The sequence below is a fragment of the Heterocephalus glaber genome, unplaced genomic scaffold (assembly GCF_053883595.1).
Source record: "Heterocephalus glaber isolate CG9 unplaced genomic scaffold, H.glaber_assembly_v1.0 deba00001538, whole genome shotgun sequence".
Lineage (NCBI taxonomy): Eukaryota > Metazoa > Chordata > Mammalia > Rodentia > Bathyergidae > Heterocephalus > Heterocephalus glaber.
This window is the reverse complement of record NW_028258333.1, coordinates 20,318,199-20,327,388: the sequence shown is the minus strand read 5'-3', so window position 1 is coordinate 20,327,388 and position 9,190 is coordinate 20,318,199.

Genomic DNA, 9,190 nt, shown 5'->3' with positions numbered 1-9,190 from the left:
CAAAGATCTCTCAGACATTTTCAAAAACACACACACACACACACACACACACACACACACACACACACGGGCCCTGTGTTTGAGATGAACACCAGAAATACTCCTTCTTGAAGTGGTCAGCCTTGGTACAAAGTGTAATTGTGATGTTCTTTTTTTTTTTTGCTTTTTTTTATAACTTTATTTTGTGAGTTTTTTGGGTTTTGGTGTTTTGGTTTTTTGTTTGTTTGTTTTGTTTTGGTACCAGGGATTGAACTCGGGACCTTGCGCTTTTGAGACGGGCGGCAGAACCACTGAGCTAAATCTCCAGCAATTGTGATGTTCTTAAAAGGAACATGCAGACCCATTTAAAGCATTGAAGAAATCCAACATCCAGTGGCATCTTGCTTGCTCCAATGGAATTTCTATTACTCCAGCCTCATCACTGGTTGGTGCCATAGGACATAGAAGTTCTGTAACTACAGTGAAAATCACTTGCCCACGTAGTTGGATTCAGCTCTTTTTGTTTTTTTCTTAATGAAGTTGAAACGCAGGTCCTTGTACATGCTAGGCAAGAGCTCTACCACTGCACTACATCTGCAGCCTTTTAATTTTTTTTATTTTGAGACAGGCTGGCCTCAATCTTTCATCTTCCTGCCTCAACTTTCCAAGTAGCTGGGATTTCAGGTGCTCCCCCACGATGCTCGGCTTGTGCTCAACCCTCACAGGAATGATGCTGAGATGATGGTTTGCCTCTAGACTCAGATCACACCAACTACTCAGGGAAAAGGAAGCCTCTAGCGCAAACCTGAGGGAGACTGCAGGTAAAATCCTGCTTGAAAGAGCCACACCAGCCCTTGGAAAACTTTTTAAAATATCCCATCTTCCTCTATTCCAAAGTTCCTCTTTACCCTTACTTCATTAATGTAAGGTGACCACCAACAATGCCGATTCACCAAAAAAAAAAAGACTGAAATATCAGCTCTCTACACATTTATGTGGAAGAGGTTATCAATACGATCCTCAGAGAGGAAAGGGTAAGAGGAGAAGATAAATAAAATGTATCAAATGCCTCCTCCAAGCCACTTCAAACTTGCTTACATTTTAAACTTATTTTTCATTATCACCCAGGACCCTATCAAACACAGTAGATTGAACCATAGGAAGTAGCCACTTTCATGGGTCAAAACCTGTTTCATGTTGGCAATCTCATACAGTTCAAGCTAATATTTTGAGTAGTAGGTAAATATAGGGTTTAGGATCTGCATTGATATGGTTTTTGTTACTATGATGAAATATCTGAGGCTGAGTAACTGATAAAGAAGAGAGATTTATTTTGTCTTATAGTTTGGGAGACCCGGTGTCAAAGGGCTGTACCTGATCATAGCCTTCCTGCTAGCAGAGTCCCAAAGTGACACAGGGTATGAGACAGGAAGCACAAATGTGTATGTCTTTTACTCTCTCCCTCTCTCTTTCTCAGAAAATCACAAGAATTCAATCATGGGACCCCCTCCACCCTGATGACCTTACTTCAAACCCTATAGTCAGATTAAGTTTTCTCCCTCTTAATATCTCCCAATGGGATTAAATTTCAGCATACAAACCCTTGGAAAACATATTTAAGCTATGAAGTGTGTTAAAAAAAATACAGTGAGTGTTTAAATTTATAATTTGTTACAGTAAAAAGAAATATTGCCTTTAATCCCTCACAATATAGACCTCTTCACTTGAAACATACTTATTATTCTTTTTAATTTTTTTATTTCATTTGTACATGTTTACAGTTCATGTAGTTCACAGTTGTCTTGGAGAACGGTTACATGTGTATATTACATCATGTTTCTTTCTTTTTTTATAATTCCCTTCCTCCCTCTTTCCTCCTTCCTCTTCCAGGTCCCCTATCCCAGTTTCCATTTCTGTTATTATTTGTCTTACCTCATGTTATGGCCTATAATGTTTACGTTAATTGGGGTTATTAGCTTCCTCTATGTGGCAGATCTTTATTCTTATTCTCCTTCCCCTCCTCCTCACTCCTCCCCCTTTTCCCCTTGGACCACTTCCCTGTTGCAAGAGATCCATCCCCTTGTACCTTTCTTTGTTTGTACTTTGCCTCACTCAAATGAGAGATACCATATGGTATTTAAGCTTGTGTAACAGGTTTATCTCACTCAACATTATATTATCCAGGTGCATCCATTTTCCTACCAATGTCTCAAATTTGTCATTCTTTATAGCAGAGTAGTATCCTAATATATATATCAATCATATTTTCTTTATCCAATTGTTGAAGGGTACACAGGCTGCTTCCAGGATTTAGCTATTATGAATTGTGCTGCTATAAGCATTGATATGCATGTATTGCTGTAGTATGATGACTTAAGCTCTTTAGGGAAGATACCTATCAGGGTATCAGCTGAACTCTTCCTCTATGATGCTATTCAAACATTCAGATCTGATATGAATAGAAAGCATATGACAACAGTGAATAAGAACATATTTCTCAATCAATGACATGAAGTGATGACTAACATCACTTTAATTGAAAATAACTCATCTCTTTGGTTTACTTCTTGAGTATGACAAACAGCTGTCCTCTTTAGGTCTCTGATTTTGGGTCGAATATTTCTAGCTTCTCTTTGAGAAGGGCACAGACTCCACCACAGAGAGGCTGAGACCTTTAATAGGATAGGAGGGTCAAACTGGGGCTAGTGGATAGGGAAGGAAGTTCAGAATCAAACTCTGTTGTCTTGGGAAGACCAGTCCCACCCAGGGCATCACCATGGAAAGTGATTGAAAGCCTTTCCCATTGATACATCCTGGTCCTGTCATTGTGTTAAAACCCTTTTGCAGCTGTAGGCAAAGGTCTGTGAGTAAGCCTGTTTGTTATAAAAACATATCCTTGCTAGATGTGGTGTCATGTGCCTGTAATCAGTCCCAACACTTTGGAGGCTGAGGTAGGAATATTGCATGTTCACCCCAGTCTGGACAATTTAGTGACATAGGGAGTCCCTGTCTCAAAACAAACAAACAAAAAAACCTTATTTATTTTTGTTACACCATTCAACTGGTTTACTCCATTACCAGGCGATGCAGCCAGTTTAGATGTGTCATTTCACACCAGGACCCAAGAACTCACACCCAGCTTTAGATTCCAGAGAAGAGCATAACAAGTAAGTCTAAATAGAACTACCCTTTGCCTGAGGCTATACTGAGGTATAGTAAAGACATGCTGGAATGAATCACTTTACAGTCATAATTTTGAGTAATTCTCCCACCTAGTACTAGAAAGAATGTGCCAAGAGATGTTCCTAGCATTTAGCTACGTGATGAGTAAGCTGACAACTGATGGTGCAGCTACAAAGAGACAAAGAGAAGAGAGATGCTGCTAGCTCTCCTGCTTGAAAGTTGAGTTTAAATCTTATATAACAAACTACCTCACTCTTGGGAGCTCAAAACAACACACTTTTGTCTCCTTACATTCCTACTGGTTGTAAGTCCAACATAACTGTGCAGATACATATAATCTCAACACTTAGGGAGACTGAGGCAGGAGGATTGCAAGTTCAAACTCCCACTTGGGCGATTTAAAAAGGGACTGGTGATGTAGCTCAGTGGCAGAATGCCCATGGATTTGATTTCCTATAGCAAAAAAGGGGGGGAAATGTCCAACACAGTTCTCACTAGGTTAAAATCAAGGTGTTGGCTGGGCTGTTCCTTTTAGGGGCTCTAGGTAAGAAACTGTGTCCTTGCTTTTTCCATTTCTAGAGGTTTCTTGCATGTCTTGGTTCATGACCTCCTTTTCTACGTCCTCAGCACCAACAACAGCAAGCTCTTCTCACATTGTTTCACTCTAATTATCTTCTTTTGCCTCTCTGTGATGTGTAATGTAGTGGCTTGTCATTATCTTGGGCTCACCTACAAAATGGAAGGTAATCTCCCTATTTTAATGTCAGCTAATTAACAGCCTTCATTCCAAACTTAATTCCCCATTGGTTTGCTAATCTAACATACTCACAGGTTGTTATGAGTTTAGGACACAGATGTCTTTGAGGGGTCATTATTCTGCCTGTCATAACTGATGAGGTTATGCAGGGTCTTGCCACCCTTGTTAAGGAGCTTTGCTTTAGCCTCAGGATAACTAGAAGTCCTTAAAGGTTTTAAGCAAGTGAATGATAGGCTAAAATGTATTCTTTTTCTGTGTAGTTTGGAATAATGATTGGGTGCTGTCACTTGGAACTTCAAGCTCAGACCTTATATTAGGCCCTAAAAAAAAGACCTGTCTAGAGAATGGAACAGGAGGGATTTTAGGTAGCATCCCACAGATGGTTGCCTATAGTACAATTCCCAGACTTCTTCTTCATGAAAATCTGCAGGCAATAAGTGGAAAGTCTACCATAAGTGAGATAGTCCTATTCCTTACAGGAAACCTTCAATCACCTCTTATTCACATGGACCCTGGGTGATTAGAAGAGTTTGTGAGGGAGCCTAAAGGCTGCCTCCCTGTGTTGGTTAGCTTTCATTACTTAACAAATTACCCAAAAAAATGAAAAAAAAAATTTTGAGGTAAAGAAATTTTTTAAAAAGAAAGAGTTGTTTTGGTTCTGTCCATGATTGGTTGGCTTCTTTGATTTTGGGCCAGTGACAAGGCCCTGTGACCATGGCAGGGGTATATAGCAGACTAGAGGAAACTGCTCACCTCATGGTGGCATGGGAAGAAAAGAAAAATAGCAAAAGAGACCAAAGTCTACAATCCCCTTTGAGGGAAGCTCTCAATGACCTAAGACTCAACTAGGCCTCATCTCAGAGTTTCCACCACTTCTCAGTAGCGCAACACTGGGGAAAAGCCTTTACACAAGGTTCCCAGGAGGACATTACAGGCCCAAACTGTACAAGTGGTGATCAAAATATATAGTGAAAGTGTGAATTTTTAAAAATTATTACAGTAAGTGATACTTTGCATTCAATCCCCTTCTTGCCGCTTTTTGAATCAGTTCTGAAAGTCCTCTTTCATGAGTCTCTTTATGAGGTATTATAAGAAACACAGTGAATGGTGATGCCAAGTGTTATCCAACAGAAAGGCAGACTCTTAAAAATATTACAGTGTATCCTCATCCACTTTATTCACCAGATCTGGCACCATGCCACTTACAGCTCTTCCCCAAAGTCAAAATGACCATAAAGAGTAAATGATTGAAGTTGGTTTAGGACACCAGACAGCCGTGACAGTGCAGCTAAAGACATAAAAAGAAGACTTCCAAAACTGCTTCAGAAAGCAACAAGAACAATGAGATAATGTATTGGAAGCAGGAAGGAGTATTTTGAGAGGGATTCTTGACAATATTTCTTTTACTGTAATAAATATTTTAATTTTGCTATATTTTTTGATCACACAGCACTCCTCAAAGTGGAGACACAGCCCTCATTTTGATTTTCTTCTACCTTCCTTTCTTCCTTTGACAGAAATAGCTTGAATAAACTTCTATTTCTAAGCCAGGCTCCTTTTGATGAGACAGTTCAGAAAATGTACCCACTCACTTGTTTATCTGCTTTATTATAGAAAAGACATTTTCCAAATCCCGAGACTTGATTTAAGTCACAAGAATAGGAAAAAGTGTCAGAAACATCTTAATCTCTTGCATTAGCCAGTGGACCTTAAAAGTGAAACTTTCTAGAAACAAAGATATATTAGAAGCCGAGTCTCCTTTCTAAATGATATATTCATAAAGCTGGAAAAAGCATCTCTTCCAACTGCATTTGGATAATTAGCCCATTGTCCTGCTGGCTACTTTCAACTGCCCATACTAGCCATTTGGTGAGAGTATCTTTACAGAATAAATGGCGGGATTTGAATGTCTTCTTCCATACCTTCAGATTAAAGGTTAATATTATAGGGAAGGGTGGAGGGGGTGAAGGGAGGGCTAGGAATGGGGAAAAAATAAGAACCAAGATGGATCATGTAAAGGTTCAAGTTCCCAATGAGAAATGTAAATATGTTGTATACCCAAAATGTACCAGTAAAATAATTTTTTAAAAATGTTAATATTAAAACAGGGACCTTTATAGTCTCAGGTCTGATCGCCTACAGAGTGAGGGGCTGGGACCCCACTTCCTTAGGTTTATTCATACCCTCTATTGGGCCTGAATGACACAGACCACCCCAGTTCACCTTAACTCCACTTCATGCCTTCATCTACCTTCTCTCCTTTACCTCAAACTGGGCTCCATTTCTCACTACACGTTAGCTCACTCCACTTCCACACTGGGTCTTCAGGAAAAAACAAAACAAAACAAAACAAAACCCTATCTACTTCCTCCCCTCCACAATCTATTAGGTCTTTGGAGTCTCCAAAACCTGGGTCCCAAAACTCTGACATTCTTAATTACCTTCACTAATCAAATAGTAATACTACCTCCAGACTTGGCTGTTAAATTAGATAACATGTTTTTACACATGTAAAATAAATTTTTTTTACACATGTAAAATAAAATTTTACGCATGTAGAATAATATGATTCAAAGTACATTTTATGGACCAATGCAGTCCATAAACAGCTACCAGTAGGCAACAAAGTAAACATGAAAGTTTATTTAGATAGATAGTGCTTAGCACTTTTTCTATTGAATCTCATTAGATTGATGCTTTATAAAATGAGAAGAAAGCTCATTTTGATGAGGCAATTCAGGAAATGTCATATTAAAATTTTAAATGTTGATATATATAGCATTTATTCAAAATGGGCTCAAAGGCATTTTGGGGTGGCTGGAGGACAGGGTCTCACTATGTAATCTGTGGCTGGTGTTGAACTTGCTACACAGCCCAGGCTGGTGTCAGCCTCTCTATCCTCTCCCTCAGCATCCTCAGTGCTAGGATTACAGGCATGTCCCTTTGTCCCTTTGCCCAGCTCACAAGATCCTTAGAATGGAAATCATTATTTTACTCATAACTTTTTGCGAAGGTATGTTGTGAAATAATAAAAGTTATTAGTACAGTAATAATTGTCTGTATTAAACACCTATACATACACTTTCATTGGACAAGGTTTGCAGTTTATTTCTTTTTTTTCCATCATTTCCTAGGAAATATATTTTTATTGTTGTCTTAGCCACTTTCTTCATCACTCAGACAAGGTATACAACACCCACAATTTAAAGGTGGAGAGGTTTATTCTGGCTCACGTTTTAGAGGGTTCAGTCCATAGTTAGCTGGCTCCAAGGCAGAAGTGGCATGGTAGAAGAGCCCTGCAGAGGAAGAAAGCTGCTCACACCATGAATACTAAAAAGCAGAGAGAAGGCAGGAGCTGGGGAGGGAGATATACATTTCCCCCAGAGCCCCGCCTCTTCTGACCAGGCCCCACCTCCCAACAGCACACTTAGCCACCTAGCCACTAAGCTCACAGATGAATGAATCTACTGATGACTACAGCGCTTCTCTGGTCCAACTACCTTCCAAGCACATGAGACTTTGGAGAGATATTTCATATTCAAAGTATAACATTACAAAGTAAATCCCTGGTTTGCAAGAATAATTCATTCTGCTTGTAATACAAAGCACTTGAATATCAAATCAATGAGAGCTTGAGCCCCCCGAGATACCATTGGTAAGTGCATACGGACTCCAGCCAGAAGCCTGGTCAGACACAAGTGACTTGGGTGCACAGCCCCCAGCCAAAGGCCCTCCCAGACAACAGCTGTGCAGATGGGCAGGCCCCAGCCAGAGGCACACCCAGATATCAAAGCAATGAGAGAAAGAGAGAGGAACAAGTTGTGATCATGTGACATTCGGCACGACATACTACTCATGGCAAGACATTGCTTGTGTATCAAAGTAAAATTTTTTAGAAATGTTTGTTCATCTTGCAGAAATCACTTACTTGCAATTCAAGGTTTGGCTATATTTTACTAAAAAATTTGATCTGTGACTAACTAAAAATTAAAATTTTTAAATGTAGTTATTCATCACAGAGAGTTTGAGAGGCACTTAACTCTGTTAGCCACAGTAAAGAACATTAAAAAGTATCAGATATATGCTAACTGAGGGGCCTATTAATAACACCCATTCCAAGGTACTCATTCTTGTATTTCTGAGTACTTAACTATGAGCAAGTCAGGGCTAAGTCCACATTTCCATCTGTATTAGTCACTTCCCCATTCCTGGGACAAAATACCTGACACTTGTAATTTAAAGACATATTTTATTTGGCTCACAGTTTCCAGTAGGTCCCATCCATAGTTGGCTAGTTCCAAGGCAGAAATGGCATGGTAGAAGGGCATGGCAGGGGACAGCTGCTCAAACCAATACAGCTAAGAAGCAGAGAGTTAGAGGAGAAGCTTGGAATAAGAATATACCCTTCCAAGGCACCCTTTCTCTTCCAAACAAGTCCCATCTCTGAATGCATGAGATTGGGTGGGGGGTATTTTAGATCTATACCATAACATTCTGACCCTGGTTCCCAAAAAGCTCATGTCCATCTCATTATGCAAAACGCATTCAGTACCTCTCTAAAAGTTAACCCTCCCAGCATTGCTGAAAAGCCCACATCCAAAGTTTTCTCAGGGACTCAGAGCAAACTTTTAGCTGTGAACCCCTATGAAAATCAGAAGGAAAGTTAAGTATTTCTAACGTACAATGGTGCAGGGTAAATGATCCCATTCCAAAAGTGAGGTATAAGGAGGTAGAAAGGAATTGGACCAAACCAAGACTGAAACTCAGCAGGTAAACATTAAATCTTGTAGCTCCATGTCCACCATTTGGGGCAGGTTGCTGTAGAATGTGAACTACAAAAGGCTTAGACAGCCCTGTCCCTATGGGCCCTACTGGTTGCAGCCCACATGGCTTTTCTCTTAGGCAGGTTCCCTCACTGCCTGCAGCTTTCCTCAGCAGATGTTCCACCAACTTCTTGGACATTTCCAACTTCCTGGAGTCCCTTCTGCACCTTTCATTTCGCTCTCACAGCTTTAGGCATCACCCTCTCAGGGGCACATTTCCTAGACTCCTAGGCAAGTGGAAGTCTCCATGACCTCTCATTCTGCATGCCTAAAAACCAGCACCATATGAGTGATGTCAAGATCTTCTGCCAGTTCAAGCAGTAGCCAGGACCTCTTGGATCAAACTGTAATGGAGAACCCTGAGGAAGCACTGAACCTGGAGAACACTTCACTAGGTGATCCTGAATAAGCATGGCACCTCAGGGCTGTCTTCTCAAAGCAAAGTCCT